Genomic DNA, 19,606 nt, shown 5'->3' on the forward strand with positions numbered 1-19,606 from the left:
CCCCGGGGAGTGGCTGATTTCTGATTGCAAGAAATGGATGAGGGGTCAGCTTTGTCTCTGGTAGAACAATGAGGAAACCCTGCATTAATCCAGGTGTTGGGGACTTTTCCCACCTACAAGCTACCTCACAGTAGCACTAATCCAGGTGGGAGCTGAGATAGACTAGTGGTAGTAGTTTTCGGGGTGAGTCTTATGATGTCCCATATTTCTCCCAGTGCTTTCTTTTTTTCTTCTAATTTTTGCAATGTTTGTTTACTTTTTTGAACGAGAGAGAAATACAGAGCACAAGCAAGGGAGGGGCAGAGAGGGAGAGAAGGAGACATAGAATCCAAAGCAGGCTCCAGGCGCAGAGCTGTCAGCCCAGAGCTAGACCAGAGGCTCAAACTCACGACTCACGAGATCAAATCTGAGCCGACGTCAGACGCTTAACTGACTGAGCCACCCAGGCTCCCCTCCTCCCACTGTTTCCTTAGGGAGGGATGGGCAGGGCAGAGGTCCATGACATGATACCCGTTCCTTCCTCACCACCATGGAGGAGTTGGTTGTAAGCATCTGGCTCTTTCCAGATCCTCAAACGCCATGTGTTCTTCTCCAGAGCCCCTGACACCTGCAGGGCCCTCCTTTCTCCCAGGTTGTGGAGGTAACCAGCCCTCCAGCATCTTTGGGATCATGGCTGGGCCACCAAGGGGTCAAGGTCTGGCTGTCCACATGCTTCCCGGGAGTGTCTGGGAACAGCAATGCTGCAGTAAACATCATCATGAGCAGCTTCTGTAAAGAGGATTTTCATCCACTGTGATCAGGACCTGGGCTTAAAACATGACAGGAGAGAGGGGGACACAGATATGTGGTGCCCTGATCCCTGGACAGGGCTGCACAGAACAGAAGGCACAAGGCCTGGGGAGAGGCAGAGAAAGAGACAGGCAGGAAAAGAGACAGTGAGTGGTGGGGGAACTGGGCAAGTCCTAGAGAGTGAGAGAAAGAAACAGAGGGAGACAGGGGTAGGGAGAAGCAAAGACAGAAATGAAGCACAGAGGAAAGGACGGAGCTGGTCACGGTGTGCGGAGGGGGCTATAGGCCACGCAAAAGGGGCTCTGCGAAGATGCTCTTAGGGTTGGAGGCAGAAAGGGTAGGAAACCTGGGCATTACAGTTCCCTGAGTTCAAGGCTCCAACCTCACTGGGGCAAGCTGTGTAGAGGCCATTGCCCCTGGGAAGATGGGTCCCCCTCATTTTGCCTGGCGTGTTGGGGCCCAGTCTCAGGAACGGTCATGGAGAGAAATGGCTTGAGGGAGAGCATGCCGTTCATTAGCAGGTAAAGTCCAGAGTGTGCCCCATGGGGAGGTAACCATGATCTGTCTCCGCCACTTTCCCCAGTCCCTGCTCCATTCCCCACTGCTTCAGCATGACCTTCTTATGTTCCACAGCCAGGCATCAGGCGTTGTGCTGCCCCCAGAGCCTATAGCCTGGAACTTGCACAGATGGATTATTGATCTCAACCAAAAGTATTTGAGAATAAGGTCCATATTCTCCTTCTAGCACTAGTTATGTGCAACATGATAGGGGGTTGCTATTCTTCCATCTACTGCTGGTCTCAGGATTCTGGATTGTAAGCGAGCAGTTTAAACCACCACAGCCTTCTCTCACATGAAAGGAGAAACCTATTTCTTCACCCAGCCTTCCTCTGATTGTGAAGAGATGCCATTTACTATTTGAAGGCACAATTATCTGAGTGTCATGGAAATTATTTCGTCTGTCTTCATCCCTGAAGCACCTTTCATTGAAAATATTACCCATATACAGGCAGGAAATTTATAACCGATGCGTAACTCCCTCTAGGTATGCATTCTGACCTTGTCACATTTGTGTCATCAAACATATTATTGACAACTTGAAAAATAAGCTCTCAACGTCAAGATGGTGACATTAGAGAACGTGGTATAAATGGAATTTCATATGTTCTTATTAGAAATAATGTTTTTAATGAAGGAAAATTTTAAATATTGCCAATTTTTTATTGGAATATAGTGGACACCTCATGTTGTATTAGTTTCAGGTATACATCATAGTGATTCCGTGTCTATACGTTATGCTCTCCATATACCTACACAAGTGTAGCTATCATGTGAAAGCATGCAACACTTTATTATAGGATTGACTATATTCCATAGGCTGTACCTTGTATCTCAATGACATAGTCATTCCATAGCTGGAAGCCTGTGTCTCTTTCTCAAAGGTGGCAATTTTTTATTTAACCCAAGTGTTTTGGTGGTAAACACAATTACCTGTAGTTCAGCATGTGTAAATTTGTAGTCTGTATTTCTTTGAATGTTGCTTAAAGCGTTACAAATTATATCATTACATTAATAAATTCGGTTTCGTTCTTCACTCACTAAACAGGAGAAGGAAAAGATTCTTTTTGGGTCCCAGGCCCTGTGACTAAGACCCATTCTAATCTGGAGAACAGGCTTAACTGGACCAGCTGCACCCTCAATACTTTCAGCTGAGCGGCCATGGCCTTGAGCATTGCAGGAATTCCCACGGAGGCCAGCAGAGGGCGCGCACGCACCGCGAACAGGGAGGGGCCGGTTGCTTGCGCGCTCAGCGAAGGCTGGAGAAGGCGCCCAATTAGGCTTTTCTGATCCTGGGCGGCTCAGAGCAGGAAAGCTTCCCGTTGCTTCTGAGGACCCAGTGCCTGTGACTGTGAGCAAAGAGCCAGAGCTGGGTTTCCAGCAGGTTCGGCCGCCGGCCTCGGGGACACCCTGGACGCTTCGCAGCAACTTGGCGTCTCCTCAGTGGTGGGGCTGAGTACCGAGGAGGGGCGCTGGGTAGCTTCCCCAGAGGCACCTGATGGTCAGTGAGCTGCTCAGCCGCTTGCATTTTCTGGGCTGTTGCATGGCGTGTTCCTAGTTTTCCCTGCCGATATTTGAACAAGATGTTTTTCAGCCAAGGATCCGTGGATTCAGGGGGTCCTGCAATGCCACGTCAGAGATGCTGGGGTTGGTTTGTTCCAGATTCAGGCTTGTTTTGGGGGGAGAAATCCTGACACAAATTTGGAGGAATGGGAGCAGCATTCAGTTGGGTAGTGAAGACAAGAAATGTTGACTCTCAGGACCTTCTAGAAGAATGAGCTGAGACCCACTTTCCGAGTCCTGCTGGAACCAGAGACCGAGGTAAAAGCACAATGTGCCCTCCACATCATACATGCTTTTATTAATTTTCAGTGGGAGTTTTTTCCGACAATGTTGTAGTCGTTGAAAACAACTGAAAACCTGACACTTAGATTGTGTCATGAACCTCCCGTTATTTGAATATTCAATATTATTCCTGCAACAGAATCTGTTACAATTATCCTTTCTTGTCTTCATTGGAAGAAATCTCATCAATAATACCTTAAAAACATACTCGTTACCTTATTTCCTTTTCAGTTGAGATTTGGCATGTTTTCTAATTTCTCAGAAACTCATGCAAATCTGAAATACTTTTAAATTGATAGCAGTTTTTACTAAAAGCTCATTCACAGGATCCCCCTGTGACTACTACTGGTCAAAGAAGGTAGCAAGGCCACTTCTCAGTGTAGGCAAGATTGTACTAAGCAAACACTGTGAGTCAGTTTTAGAAGAAAACGCCTGATGGTATTTTGTCTTTAGTAAAATTGATGCTTAAATCCCCTGTTTGATACATTTCCACTTTTTAAAATTTTTTTCTGTTTTGCTCATTTCTCATTCAGATATTCGTAGACCTGAGTTTTCCATTCACCACACATAGTTTCAAGGCTCCTTTCTGTCCCTGTAAGAAAGAAGACAGACGTTGTGATGAGCATGCAGCTTTCTGTGACTTCAAGATTTGTTTTTGTAGGTGTCTGTTAACTTTTTCCAGCCAGTTGAAAATACCATCCCACCTTGAGTAGTTCCATAAAAAATGGAATCTATGTGCACCAGTAGGATTTCATTTCATTATAGTTGATTTCTTCACTTGATATCTTATGTGTATGCATATTAGATGTTTTAAAAATGAGAAAATCCCACATATAATTGAATTTGAAAGACAAATTTATATCCTAAATATAAAATTATAATAATTGCATATTGAATTCATAAATGTAGAGTTTTTGCATGTGGAATTAGGCTTTATTTCTGAGAAAGATGCCAGGGAATAACCATTTCGGGGGAAAGAATGGCAAACAGTTTTTATATGCCTGCAGTAGTTACTCAATTATGTATCTGTTTATGAGCAATTTTATGACAATGTCCCATTTTTCCAATTTATTAATGATTTCATAAGCTAAGTGTATCACTTTTTATTCCAAGATGATAAAACTAAATCTTTTATCTTCTATTGCTGTAAGAGTCTTTCCATTTTATATTAATTTTTAACATTCAATTATATTAATTTTTTAACCCGATGTAGTTAGCATCGGGTTATATTTTCTTCAAGGTGTATAATATAATGATTTAACAATTCTTATATGACTCCCTGCTCCTCACCATAAGTTTATTCTTAATCTCCTTCCCCTATTTTTCACCCATCCCGACACCCACCTCTGGTAAGCACCAGTTTCCTCTCTATATTTAAGAGCCTGTTTTTTGTCTGTCTGCTTCTCTCCAATTTGTTTCTTTGTTTTGCTTCCAAACTTCCATGCAGAAGCGAAGTCATATGGTATTTTTCTTTCAGCACAGAGCCCAATGAGGGGCTTGATCTCCACACCTGTGAAAGCATGACCTGCGCCCAAACCAAGAGCCAGATGCTTAACTGACTGAGCCACTCAAGCACCTGAGGTGAATGACTTTTTTTTTTTTTTTTTTTTTTTTTTTTTTTTTTTTTTTTTTTTTTTTTGAGTTTTTCAATAATTTTTATTTCTTTTTTTTTTTTTTTTTTTTTTTTAATATATGAAATTTACTGTCAAATTGGTTTCCATACAACACCCAGTGCTCATCCCAAAAGGTGCCCTCCTCAATACCCATCACCCACCCTGCCCTCCCTCCCACCCCCCATCAACCCTCAGTTTGTTCTCAGTTTTTAACAGTCTCTTATGCTTTGGCTCTCTCCTACTCTAACCTCTTTTTTTTTTTTTTTTCCCTTCCCCTCCCCCATGGGTTTCTGTTACGTTTCTCAGGATCCACATAAGAGTGAAACCATATGGTATCTGTCTTTCTCTGTATGGCTTATTTCACTTAGCATCACACTCTCCAGTTCCATCCACGTTGCTACAAAAGGCCATATTTCATTTTTTCTCATTGCCACGTAGTATTCCATTGTGTATATAAACCACAATTTCTTTATCCATTCATCAGTTGATGGACATTTAGGCTCTTTCCATAATTTGGCGATTGTTGAGAGTGCTGCTATAAACATTGGGGTACAAGTGCCCCTATGCATCAGTACTCCTGTATCCCTTGGATAAATTCCTAGCAGTGCTATTGCTGGGTCATAGGGTAGGTCTATTTTTAATTTTCTGAGGAACCTCCACACTGCTTTCCAGAGCGGCTGCACCAATTTGCATTCCCACCAACAGTGCAAGAGGGTTCCCGTCTCTCCACATCCTCTCCAGCATCTATAGTCTCCTGATTTCTTCATTTTGGCCACTCTGACTGGCGTGAGGTGGTATCTGAGTGTGGTTTTGATTTGTATTTCCCTGATGAGGAGCGAAGTATTAACTCTTTAAATGGTTGAAAGGATTCAGCTCTGAAGCCATCTGATCCTGGCCTTTTGTTTTTTGGGAGTTTGTTGATTACTGGTTGAATTGGATTGCTATTCATCAGTCTGTTCAAATTTTCTATTTCTTTCAGGTTCACTTTTAGATGTGATGTTTCTAGAAATTGATGCATTTCTTCTAGGTTGTCCATTTTGTGGGCATATAATTTTTCATGAAATTCTGTTATCCTTTATATTTCTGTGATGTCTGTCATGATTTATCCTCTTTCATTTCTGCTTTTAGTTTCGTCCTCTTTTGAGGGGAAGGGGGATGAGTCTGGCTAAAGGTGCATCAATTTTGTTTATTCTTTCAAACTATGAGCTTCTTGTTTCATTGACGTCTTCTGCTGTCATGTGTCTATTGGCCATCTCTGTATCTTCTTTAGAGAGAGATCTGTTCATGTCTTCTGCTCACTTTTTAATTGGATATTTTTGTGTGGGTTTATTTGCATTCTTTATATATTTGGGATACTAACCCTTTTTTGGATATGTCGTTTGCAAATATCTTCTCCCATTCAGTAGGCTTCCTTTTAGTTTTTATTGATTGTTTCTTTTGCTATGCAGAAGCTTTTTATTTTGGTGTAGTTCCAATAGTTAATTTTTGCTTTTATATCCCTTGCTTCAGGGGACATATCTAGAAAAGTGTTGCGATGGTAGTTACCAGAGACATTACTTCCTGTTCTCTGTTCTGGGATTTTTATGGATTCATGTCTCACATTAGGTCCTTAATCCATTTGAATTTATTTTTCTGTATAGTGTAAGAAAGTGGTACAATGTTATTCTTTTGCTTATAGCTGACCAGTTTTTCCAGCACCATTTGTTGAAGAGCCTGAGTTTTCTCATTGCATATTCCTTCCTGCTTTGTTGAAGATGAATTGAACATAAAATTAAGGTTTATTTGTGGATAATTTATTCTGTTCCCTCAACATATGTGTTTATTTTTGTGCCAGGACCATACTGTTTTACTGCCTACTACTTCGCACTAGAACTTGAAGTCTTGAATTGTGATCCCTCCAGCTTTGCTTTTGTTTTTCAAAGCTTCTTTGGTAATTTGGGATCTTTGCTGGTTCCATATATATTTAGGATTATTGTTTTAGTTGTGTGAAAAATGCTGTGGGTACTGTGATAGAGATTGCATGAAATCTGTAGATTGCTTTGGGTAGTGTAGATATTTCAAAAGTATGGGTTCTTGCTTATTTATTTATTTACTTAAAACATTTTTTAACGTTTGTTTATTTTTGAGAGAGAGACAGAGCGTGAGTTGGGGAGGGGCCGAAAGAGATGGAGACAGAATCCCAAGCAGGCTCCAGGCTCTGAGCTGTCAGCACATGACCTGTTGTGGGGCTCGAATGCAGGAACTGTGAGATCATGACCCGAGCTGAAGTCGGACACTTAACCAACAGAGCCAGCCAGGTGCCCCCAACTTTAAAAAATTTTTTTAACGTTTTATTTATTTTTGAGAGACAGTGACAGAGCGTGAGTGGGGGAGGGGCAGAGAGAGAGGAAGACACAGAATCCCAAGCAGGCTCCAGGCTCTGAGCTGTCAGCACAGAGCCCAACGTGGACCTCAAACCCACACACGTGAGATCATGACCTGAGCTGAAGTTGGAAGCTTAACCGACTGAGCCACCCAGGCGCCCCTGCCTCTTTCTGTGCATGAGCATGGAATGCCTTTCCTTTTATTTATGTTGTCTTCATTTTCTCTCATCAGTGTTTCACAGTGTTCAGAGTCAAGGTGTTGCACTTATTTGCTTAGGTTTATTCCTAAGTATCTTATTATTTTATTGTGTAAATGTAATTGGGATTGTTTCCTTAATACCCTTTTAGTGTTTTATTATTATTTTATACAAATGCTACTGATTTCTGCACATTGATTTTCTGTCTTGTGACGTTACTGAATTCAGGTATCATTTCTGGTAGTTTTTTTTGTGGAGTCTTGTGAATTTTCTATATAGAGTATCACGTCATCTGCATGTGGTGAGATTGTACTTCTTCCTTCCCAGTGTGGATTCCTTTTTATTTCTTTTTGTTGGCTAGGTGCTTTAGATAGGACTGCCAGTACTCTGGTGAATACAAGCAGTGAAAGTGGACCTCATTGTCTTGTTACTGACCTTGGAGGAAAGTTCTCAGTTTTCTCCACTGAGTACGATGTCTGCTGTGGGTTTACATAGGTAGAGTATATTAAGCTGAGGTATGTTCCCTCTAAACCTGCTTTTACAGAGTTTTAATAATGAATGGGTGTTGTACTTTATCAAATAATTTTTCTGTGTCTGTAGAAATGATATGTATTTTATCCTTTCACTTATTACTGTGCCATAGCAGTTTGATTGATTTTTTTAAATATAAAACTACCCTTGCATTCTGGAAGTTATCCCACTTGATGCTGATGGACGATTTTTCAAATGTGTTGTTGGATTCTGTTTGCTAAATCTTGGTTGAGGAGTTTTGCATCTGTGTGCATGAACAATATGGGCCTGTAGTTTTGTTTTTTCATGGTGTCTTTATACCTGGTTTTGGAACAGGGTAATGCTGGTCTCATAGAATGAATTTGGGTATTTTCCTTCCTGTTCTGTTTTCTGGAATAGTTTGACAAGTATAAGCATCAACTTTTCTTTAGATGTTTGATAGAATTTGCCTGTGAAGTCCTCCAGTCCTGGTCTGTTGTCTGTTAAGTGTTTTTTGATTACTGAGTCTGTCTCCTTGCTAGTAAATCATCTGTTCAAATTTTCGATTTCATCCTGCTTCAGTTTTGGTAGGTTTCATGTTTCTAGGAATTGATCCATATAATCCAGTTTGTCCAGTTTGTTGGCATATAGTTTTTCACAATATTCTCTTAAAATTGTTTGTATTTTGGGGCGCCTGGGTGGCGCAGTCGGTTAAGCGTCCGACTTCAGCCAGGTCACGATCTCGCGGTCCGTGAGTTCGAGCCCCGCGTCGGGCTCTGGGCTGATGACTCGGAGCCTGGAGCCTGTTTCCGATTCTGTGTCTCCCTCTCTCTGCCCCTCCCCCGTTCATGCTCTGTCTCTCTCTGTCCCAAAAATAAATAAAAAACATTAAAAAAAAATAAAAAAAAATTGTTTGTATTTCATGGTGTTGGTTGTTCTTCTCTGTCACGGTTATTTCTATGAGTCCTTTCTTTTTCCTTTTCTGATTAGTCTGGCTAGGGTTATCAATTTTATTGATCTTTTTCATGGAAGCAGCTCCTAATTTCATTTATTTTATTCTACTGTGTTTTTAATTTCTATATCATTTATTTCTCCTCCGCTTTTAATCATTTTCTTCATTCTGCTGTTTGGGTTTTTTTGTTGTTGTTGTTGTCCTTTGTCTAGCTTTTATTGTTATAAGATTAGGTAGTTTACTTTAGTTTTTTTTTTTTTTCCTGAGGCAGACCTGTATTGCTGTAAATTTCCCTGTTAGAACCACTTTTGCTGCTTTACAAAAGTTTGGATTGTTGTGTTTTCATTTTCATTTGTTTCCATGTCCTTTTGGATTTCTTCTTTGATTTCTTGGTTGACCCATTGATTGTTTAGGAGCATGTTATTTAACTTCCATGTTTTTGCGCTTTCTCCAGATTTTTTTTTCTTTTTGTAAACTTATACTTTCATGGCATTGTGGCATGAAAAGATCATGGTATGACGTGGATCTTTTTGAATTTGTTTTGGCTTGTTTTATGACATATTTTATCTAGTGTGGGGAATGTTCCATGTACACCTGAAAAGAATGTGTATTGTGCTGTTTTAGGATGGAATGTCCTAAATATATCTGTTAAGTCCATCTGGTCCAGTGTATCATTCAAAGTCACTACTTACTTGTTGATTTTCTGATTGAATGATCTCTCCATTGATGTAATTGGGGTGTTAAAGTGCCCTACTATGATTTTGACTGTTTTATGTATTTGGATGCCCCCACATTGAGTGCATATATGTTTGCAATTGTTCTTTTTGTTGGATTGTACCTTTTATTATTATAATGTCCTTCTTTGTCTCTTGTTACGGTTTTATTTTTCAGCCTGTTTTGTCTGATATATGTATTGCTGCTGCAGTTTTCTTTTGATACCCATTTGCATGGTAAATGTTTCTCCATCCCATTGCTTTCTATTTGTAGGTATCTTTGGTTGTATAATTTGTCTCTTGTAGGTAAAAGATAGATGGGTCCTATATTTTTATTCATTCTACCACCCAGTGCCTTTTATTATTAAGAGAGAAAGCACAGGCATGGGAAGGCAGAGGAGTGGGGAGGAGAGAGAGAGAGAGAGAGAGAGAGAGAGAGAGAGACAGAGACAGAGAGAGAGAAAAATGACAATGACAATGACAATGAATCTTAAGCAGGTTCCATGCTCAGTGCAGAGCCCAACGTGGGGCTCAGTCCCATGATCCTGGGATCATAGCCTGAGCCAAAATCAAGAGTCAAAGTCTCAAGCAATTGAGCCAACCGGATGCCCCTATCTATCACCCAGTGCCTTTGGTTTGAGCATTTAGTCTGTTTCCATTCAAAGTGATTGATAGACATGTACTTGCTATCATTTTAGTACTTGACTTTGGTTGTTTCTGAATCTTTCTGATCCTTTCTTCTCTTTCTCTCTTTGATGGTTTGCTGGGTTTCTTTATTAGTACATTTGGAAATTTTTCTCTTTATTTTCTGCATATGTATTAGTGGTATTTGATTTGTGGTATATAGGTTTGTATATAACCACTTCTGTGTATAAAAGTCTATATTAAGTTGATGGTTAAGTTTGAAGCAGTTCTTACTGCTTTCCTCCCTGTGTTGTAGATATCATATCCCTGTGTGTCATATTACACAGCCTTTTATATCGTGAGTATCTTGACTGATTTTTTTACAGAAATTCTCATTTTTATTGCTTTTGTGTTTCGCACTTTAATACTGTCACTTTAGGTGTTTCTTTTCCACTCAAAGAGTCCCCTTTAACATTTCTTGCAGGGGTGGTTTGTTGGTTGTGAATTCCCTTAGTTTTTATTTGGGAAACTCTTGATCTCTCCTTCCATCTGAATGATAGTGCACTGGATTGACGAATCTCCTTGGCGGCAGATGTTTTCCGTTCAGCACCTTTAACATACCATGCTACTCACTTCTGATTTAAAAGTTTCTTCTGAAAAAATCCAGTGATAACCTTATGGTGTTTCCCTTGTAGGTAACTGTCATCTTTTGTTATCCTGCTGTTAAAATTGTTCTTTTTCACTACATTTTGCTTTTTAATTACGATATGACCTGGTGTGGATCTGCTTCTATTGAATGTATTGGGGGTTCTTTGTGCCTCCTGCTTCTGGATCTGTTTCCTTCCCTGCATTAGGAAAGTTTTCATCTATTAGGTCTTCAAATAAGTTTTCTGGTTCTTTTTCTCAGAGTTCTGAGAATCAGAGAGAGGACAGGAAAGACCTATTGAAGGTTCTCTGATGAGTCAGTGGATTTTCATGTGTGGAGGAGAGATTTGGGGCTCAAACGAACAACCTAACATTAACTTCAAAGAACTAGAAAAAAAAACACAACAATCTAAGTCCATTGTTCTCACAATGGAGAAAGTAATACATATGAAAGTGGAAACAAATGAAACTGAGACTATGAAATCAATAGAAAATATGAAGAAAAGCAACAGTGGGTTTTCTGAAAAGTTAAACAAAATTGACAAGACTGTATATAGACTATGCTAAAACAGAGAGAGGACCCAAATCAAAAAAATTATAAATGAAAGAGAAGACATTACATCTGATACCACAGAAACATTAAAGGAGACAAAGAGGCGACTGTGGTGAAATTATATGCCAGCAAACCAACTACCTAGAAGAAATGGACAGGTTCCTAGAAACACACAACCTACGAAGACTGAATCAGGAAGAAACAGAAGGTCTGAACACACCAATTTTTGGAAGGCTGTACCAATACAAGAAGATAACCAATACAAGTAAATTGAATCAGCAATCAAAACTCTCCCAGTGAAGAAAAGCCCAGGTGGATTCACTGGTGAATTTGACCGAACGTTTGTAAAAGAATCTAACAGCAGTCCTCTCACCAATTAAAGAATGAACACCACCAAACCCATTTCATGAAACTGGGAATTACCGTGTTAGGAAGCCAGAAAAGGATGCTACCTGAACAGAAAACGATAGGCCAGTATCCCTGTGATGAATATAGATGAAAAATTCTCAATAATGTACAGACAAATCAAATTCAGCAGCACATTAAAAGGATCATTTACTGTGATGAAGGGGTTTTTTCCCTGTAAAGGAAGGATGTTTCTGAATATGGAAATCAATACATGTGACACCTCACATAATTGAATGAAAGAAAAATCAACCAGAAACCAGACTCTTAACTATAAATAGCAATGTGAGGGTTACTAGAAGGGAGGTGGCAGGGGAATGGGTTAAATGGATGATGGGCTAAGGAGGGCACTAGTGAGGAACACTGGGTGTTGTATGTAAGTGATGAATCACTAAATTCTATACCAAAACTAATATTACACTGTAATGTAAGCAACTAGAATTTAAATAAAAACTTGAAAAAAAAAGTACTAGTGTAAAAATTTAAACCAAAAATAAATAAATTTTAAAAATTAAAAAGAAAACTCATATGACCATGTCAATAGACACAGAAAAAAGATTTGAGAAAATTTGGTATCCATTTGTGCTAAAAAAAAAAAACTCTTTAAAAATTCAGTGTAGAAGAAACATATCTCAACATAAGAAAGTCCATGTATGAGAAGCCCACAGCTAACATCATACTCAACAGTGAAACGGTGAAAGACTTTCCTCTAAGATCAGGCACATATGCCCTAGATATGTGAAGGGGATTGGGTGATGCAGGCTTCTGGTTATGGAATGAATAAATCACAGGTAGAAGATACAGCATAGGGAACATAGTGAATGGTACTGGAATAGCCATGTATGGTGACAGATGATAGCTACATCTGTGTTAGCATATCAGAATGTATACACTTGTCCAATCACTATGTTGTACATTCGAAACTAATGTAACATAGTGTGTCAGCATTCCCAGATAAAATGATTTTTTAAAATAAGGTAAAAGAATGAAATAAAAAGCAAGAAATTCAGTAAAGTTGCAAACTAGAATATAGCCATACTAAATTCTGTAGCATTCCTGTACACTAACACCAAATTATCTAAAAAGTAGTAAACAACCCTATTTTAAATAGCATCAAAAACAAAATATATAGGAATAAATTGAGCCTAGGAAGTGAGAGATCTCTCTACAGAAAACTAAAAAACCTGTGTGGAGAAATGGAAGAAATTCAATTTGGATGAAAGAAATGGAAGAACACACAAGTCAGTGAAAAGCAATCCCATGTTCATCTTTTGGAGGAGTTAATAAGGATAAAACGTCCATATTATCCAAAGCCATCTAGAGATTCAATGCAATCTCTACCAAGACTCCAGTGCAATGTTTACACAATTAGAGAAACAGATCCTAAAATGTATTTGGAACCACAGAAACACCCCAAGTACCCAAAGCAAGAAAGAACAAAACAGGAAGATCACACTTTTTGATTTCAAGCTGCATTATAACACTAATCAGTTATGTCACTGGCATAAGCACACACACAGGACAATGGAACAGAAATTGAGAGCCCAAAGAAACCCATGCATACACGGTCAAGTAGTATTTGACAAGGGAGTCAAGATTACACAGTGGAGAAAAGAGGTCTCTTGAATAACTGGTGCTGGAAAAATTGGATATTTACATGTATAAGAATAAAGCTTAGAACCTTATGCTAAACCACTCACAAGAATTAACTTGAAATGGATTAAAGATGTAAATGAATGATATGAAACCATAATTCTTCCTCATTATTTCAGCTCTTATTATGCCAAGACGGAGCTGTTGAGGTGGTGAAGGGCTGAGTGGAGAGTAGTCCTGGAAATAGATGCCTGGGAATGTGGAACAGACTTTCTTTAGTAGTCCGGAATTCTCTCTCTGATCCTCTAGGACCGGCCACTTCCTTCCCTACATTTTCAGACACAGCCAGTACTATGCACGCTGCCAGCAATGTACTGCCTTGTCTCCTCAAACTCCTAGAAGCTCTCGGTGAGGCCCAATGGGAAGGGTGGGGTTTTGTGGCACTGATACTGCCCTGTTGAAACCAGATGGAGGGGAAGGAGACAGGTACTGTTCCTGCTTCAGCTATGTTAGTGTTGGTGTTGGTGTTGGTGTTGGATTTTTGACCTTTTACCCTAAACACATCTCAGAAATTTAATTTCTGTCCAGCAAGGTCAACGTGGCTACAAGAATATTTCCTCCTTTCCCAGAAGGGCCCTCCATTCCATACCCCATGGGTTGTCCTTTATCACCATCCTGGGCTCTGGGCCACAACCACCTTCTCCACCCTGGTGGCCTCTTGGATCTCACCCTCCACCTCCACCTCCACCATCTGGTAAGATGATCTGAACAATATGAGTTGACTTATAAAACACGTTTCATCTTTTTTCTTGTTGAGTGTTTGGAGAAGATGCGGTGATGTCACCACAGGGCTTTCAGGTCAGCCTGACTGAGGACATTGTAACATTCTTCAAGTTTCTCAAGACATGTATGAAATGGGCTGTCATTTCTACATAGTGAGCTGGGCAGCCTGTGTCTCTTATAGAGAAGGAAAGAGGCCTTATACAGGCTGACAGACATAGCACTCCCTACAATGTGGCTTGTACAGAGACCATGCGCTGGGCTCTCTGAGGGATGAGACACACCCCTAACTTTATTTCTAGCTAGTTGAGACCTGAGCTGTTCACAGCTGCTGGATTAGTTATAAAAACACCTGAACCAGGGCCCTGTGGAACTGACCTCAAGGGACAGGGTCAGATCTCCCTCTTGTCCTCCAGGGTCACCCGAGTCGCCTGAAAAACCCTCTGCCCCTGGTAAGGGACCCGAGAGTTGGAAAGAGTTGAATATAATGAAACATGTTGCGGACGGTGTGTTCTTCTTCCACGAAGTCTGTGCAAGTCAGAATCAACCTCCATCCACCTCCAGCCTTTATGAGACCCAGGATGTGGTGCAGGTCCCATGGGGAACATCAGTTGTGTCTCTACCAAGGATGCAGAGAAAGACAAAGTAAAATCTGTTGCCCTTTTCAGTTGTAATGATTTCTGGAAACTTTTAACTGGCCTAGTCTGGTTTTCTATGTCCTATGGTATCTTTACTATTTTATTTACTTCTTCCTCACAAGCCTCCAGGCTTCTCCAGTTTAAGATCATCATGTTAGGTGGTGCCTCTGGAAGCCACAGGTGCGTGGAGGCTGAGGACCACATGGCTCTCACTTTGTGTTTGTGGAAGTAACTTGAGGAGGATGACACTTCACTCCACACTCAAGTCTTCTGGCGTGGCTGACTCCTTCCGCACCTTCTTCACATGGGATTATTGTTACTATTTTCATTTTTTCCTGTTTCAGTGTAGGTGATGAACTTGTTCAGAATGTCTGCTATGAGCCTCGTGACTGGAAAAGATGAAAACTCTTTCCAACTTTGTATTGTGTGCTTTGTGCAGTGCCGACTGTTCTTAGGTAAATTTCAGAATTCATTACTGGTCCTTCTGTGTTGGTCAATGTGCGATAGAGAATTTCTCCAGTTGTCCAGTAGGTGGAAACACTGAATTATCAGAAGCGGCACATGTACTCGAAAATGTATGTCGGCACTGCAGTCATGAAGGGAGAGGATCGGTGATTACCTGCAGGGCCAGTACCTCACAGAGTCCTTCAGTTGTGTTTCTATGAGCAGGTTCTCTTGTATCCCGGGAGCTGTTGTAACTGGTACTTTGTCTCATGATACCTTATGGGAGTTTTACACCTGAAATCGAGACATGTTTGTGTTAATTCTTTCATGTAGAATTTCCACCTCCCTTCTACAATGGGACAAAATAGCTCTGCAACTCATATTGTACTTAAAATCAGAATTACCTGTGAATTAAGATAAACATACCTGAGTCCAATGAGTGTGTACAGGTAACGTGTTCCTCTTAGAAAACACATTTCCAGGCCCCCTGCAGGACTCCATGAATCCCCATCTCCTCAGAGGTCTCGGTGGCCTTGCAGAGAAGATGCCTTTGGCAGGGGTGGAAACAGAGCAAGGACAGGCATGGGCTGGCAGGCTGAGCTTTGACCCTGGGGTGACTCTGAATCTCGGTGGTGCTGGGCTTTTCATTCCTTCATGTTCTGTCTGTTCTCAATGTGCAAATAAAAAGTCTGCAGATGTGGTGGAAGAGGATACCATAGGGGTCCTGGACATAGATGCCTGCCTCTATGGAATATGCTCCTTTATTAGACTAGCATCAATCTTCTAGAATAGGATGCCTTGGCTTTCTGCATTTGTAAACACTGGCAGTGAAGTGTGGTGACCGTAGTTTCTCCTCATGGCATCTGGTACCTTCAAGCTGTAGGTGGGACCTCATATGAGGGTAGAGTTTTCTGGTACTGATGCTCTGTTCTCCTAAAACCTGTGAATGAACAAGGAGCCAGGTGCTGACATCTGCTTCATTGGGTTTCAGCTCCTGTGGGCGTTCTGCTTCTGTCTGTCATACCAATATACCAGTGCCTTCTGTTCTGTAGGTCCCTATGGATGCAAGAGGACCTCCTCATTTACCAGGACCACCCTGCAGGCCCTTCCCCACAGACCCCCCTTTATCACCATTCATGGGCTCTATGAGCCGCCTCTAGCCCCCTGGTGTTCTCTGGGACAGGACTCTCCACCTCCACCTCGACTATTTGTTAGATGATCTGAACAGTAGAGTTGACTTGTTCAGCATGTTCAGCTTCCGTCTTGTTGAGTCTTTGAGAAGGGATAGAGATGGCCTCACAGGCTTTGCAATGCAAGGATAGGGCTGGCTGAGGACACTCTTAAGATTCCTCAAGTTTCTCGGGACATACATATGTTGGGCTGTGTCATTTTCGCTGACTGAGCTGGGCTGCAGGTGTCTCTTGAGGAGAAGGAAAGAGTCTTTTTATAAAAAAGCAGACATATCAGTTCTGCAGATGTGCCTTGTACGGAGTCCATGTTCCTGGCTCTGTGAGAGATGAGGCACACCCCTACCATCGGGGGCTTCAGGTGTCATAACAGGGAGAGAGTCCCATGCATTAAATGACACGGAGCTTCTGAGCTACAGTAGTGGAAGCTCCAGTAATGGGTCTTCAAGTACAAGAGCCGGAGACGTGAATTTCATGGGAATGAATTGGAGGCTGTGGACGAGAAGGAAGAGCTGAGATGATGCAGGGGGGAGGGTGTTGAACTCAGTGAGACGGAATTGGAGGCCATTTCTGGCGGGGCCCACAGGCTGGGCAGGGAACATGAGGGCAGCGTGAGGTCTGCAGAGCTGCTGCATGGGTTCAAGCACAGTTTATGTAGTTATCATCTCTCAAATGTCATTGTGGCCAAAGTGCACCTAGTTCATTATCTAAATAAAGACTGTTGTTTCCCTTGGTTTTCTGAAGGTTCTGGATATGTGTGAAAGAATGCCCTGGAGATTTGTAGTTTCACTTGGTGCTTATGGGATGCTTGTCTGCCTATGTTTGCGTGCCTCTGTGAGACTAAATGCGAAGAAAGGTTGTAGATCAGCTCTGTGGCTTCCTTGGCCTTTAGGCTGAGTCAGACTCTTAGCGGGGAATTCAGGGTTGACCAAGCACAGCCCCTGCTGGACTCTTATCACCACAACACTGCATCTGCTGTCACCACCCTGCCTGAAGGTTTGCATCTCCGAAACTTCCCTCACAATATCCTGAGGCCTGCCTGTGTTCCTGCTCTCTCAGCCTTAATACCAGCTTTCAGTGGGGCCATCTCAGAGCCTCAGCTTTGTTATCTGAGAAGCAGGGACAATGTTGGTTTCTGAGATCAGTGCGATGAAGAGAAACTATATGCACATAAGGAATTTGAAAAATACATGGGATGAGTGGGCACTCACCTTTCTCAGTGTGTAAATGAATGTATCTGCACACAGAATGTCATCTAAAGATGTTCATTCAGTTTCGTTAAACTAACGGTATAGTGCCTGAGGCTGGGAGATTGGCAGTCCCTGTTTCAAATGATATGGCAAAGACCCCTGTGTTTTTTCTATTAAAATTCAGGTCCTACTTTACAAAGAAGGAGGAGAAAAGTATGAGAATGTGTACATTCAGGGATCTATATTTATGATCTGAAGACACTCCTCTTCCATTACAGATAGACACACAGATGCAGACACACAATTAAGTGTCCATCCAAGGCCACAGATGTATTGTAGAAGACAAAGTGCATAGAGAACAGAAGATCCCATTGCACTAACTCAAAATATCTTTGACAGAGGACAGTTTGAAATTTGAAGAGGACACTGAACCATTACAAACCAGCTGTGGTGACTATATATTTAGAGATGGTGTCTGATCTGCCTCTTGGTCTGAATGTTTTCCTTGTCTACCCTGTCCCCTCCGCTGTCCTTCCTAGTGTCCCATAATACACTTGTCACAGTTGTGTCTTTGTGTCAGTGTCTGCTTCCCAGAAGATTGACACTCATTCTTCATCAAGTGTCCACTCTGGGGTCCCCGTAGAATGTATAGTATTGGTGGAAGAAGATAGATCATCCTTTGGGGTTGTATTGCCTAGAAGGGACCCATAGTTCCATCTGAGGAGTTGGACACATCCTATAGGGAGCTCTGGTGGTAGCTGTTAATTTTGTAGATAGATACTCATGAGCACATGGCGCCTGCTAGTTTATGGGGTTTGTGTTGATAACCAGGGCAGGTATCTGTCTCCAGACAAGGGTCTATTCTGATATTGAGGAATGGATTCAGGAGAGCAGTAAGGAGGCCCTGTATTAATCCAGCTCTTGTGCCCTTGTCCACCTTACCAGCTTCCCCCAATAGCACCAATCCAGGTGGCCTCCAAGGGAGCAAATGGCAGCAGTTTTCAAGTGAGTCACATGATGTCCCATAAACCTCCCCCTGTTTCCTTATTGAGGGATGGGCAGGGCAGAGGTCAATGGTATGAGATTGGTTCCTTCCACAGCACCCAGGAGAGTTGGGTGTAAGCATGTGGCTCCTTCTACATCTGCCAGTCCATTCCACTTTACCCCCAGGGACCCTGAACCCTGTAAGGCCCTTTCTGCTCCCAGTTTAGGGAAGCAGCCAGCCATCCAGCAGCTTTTGGGTCATGGCTGGGCCACCAAGGGTTAATGTGTGACTGTCCACATGCTGCCAGCATTGCTACAGCAAATGCCAACATGAGCAGCTGCTGTACGGGGGATTCTCCTCCATTGTGATCAGAGCCTGGGACAAAACATGACAGGACAGAGGGAGAGACAGGAGTGACCTGTGTTCCTGGACAGGGCTGCATGCACAGAGCTGATAGCCTGAGGGCCTGGTGAGAGGTGGAGACAGAGTTAGCCAGGGAGAGAGACACTGCATGAGTGATGGGGGGAATTGGGCAAGTCCTAGAAAGTGAAAGGAAGAAACAGAGAGAGAGACAGGGTTAGAAGAAAACAGACAAAGGAATTGCAAGGAGGAAAGCAGGGAGCTGGTCCAGGTATTTGGATGGGTGACATGGGCTAGGGAAGAGGGGATGTATTAGGTGGCTGTGAGTGTTGGGGCAGAAAAGAGTGGTATCATGGGCATCAGAGTTCTGTGAGTCCAAGACTCCAACTTCCCTGGGGCCAAGTTCTGCAGAGGCCATTGCATTTTAAAAGATGGGTATGCGTCATTTCTCCTGAAATGGTGGGGCTCAGCCTCAGATTCTTTCATGGAGAGGGATGTCTTGAGGGAAAGTGTGCTGCTCTTTGACAGGTAAACTCAAGCCTGCCCTGTAGGGAGGTGACCCTGAGCCATCTCCCTCACTGCCCCAGGCCCTGCTGCATTCCCCCCACACCAGCTGGCCTTCCTCATGTTCTGAACCCAGGCATCAAGCATTGTGCTGCCCCCAGGTCCTGCAGCCCGGACCT

Source organism: Neofelis nebulosa, chromosome 18 (assembly GCF_028018385.1).
Source record: "Neofelis nebulosa isolate mNeoNeb1 chromosome 18, mNeoNeb1.pri, whole genome shotgun sequence".
In the NCBI taxonomy this organism is placed as follows: domain Eukaryota; kingdom Metazoa; phylum Chordata; class Mammalia; order Carnivora; family Felidae; genus Neofelis; species Neofelis nebulosa.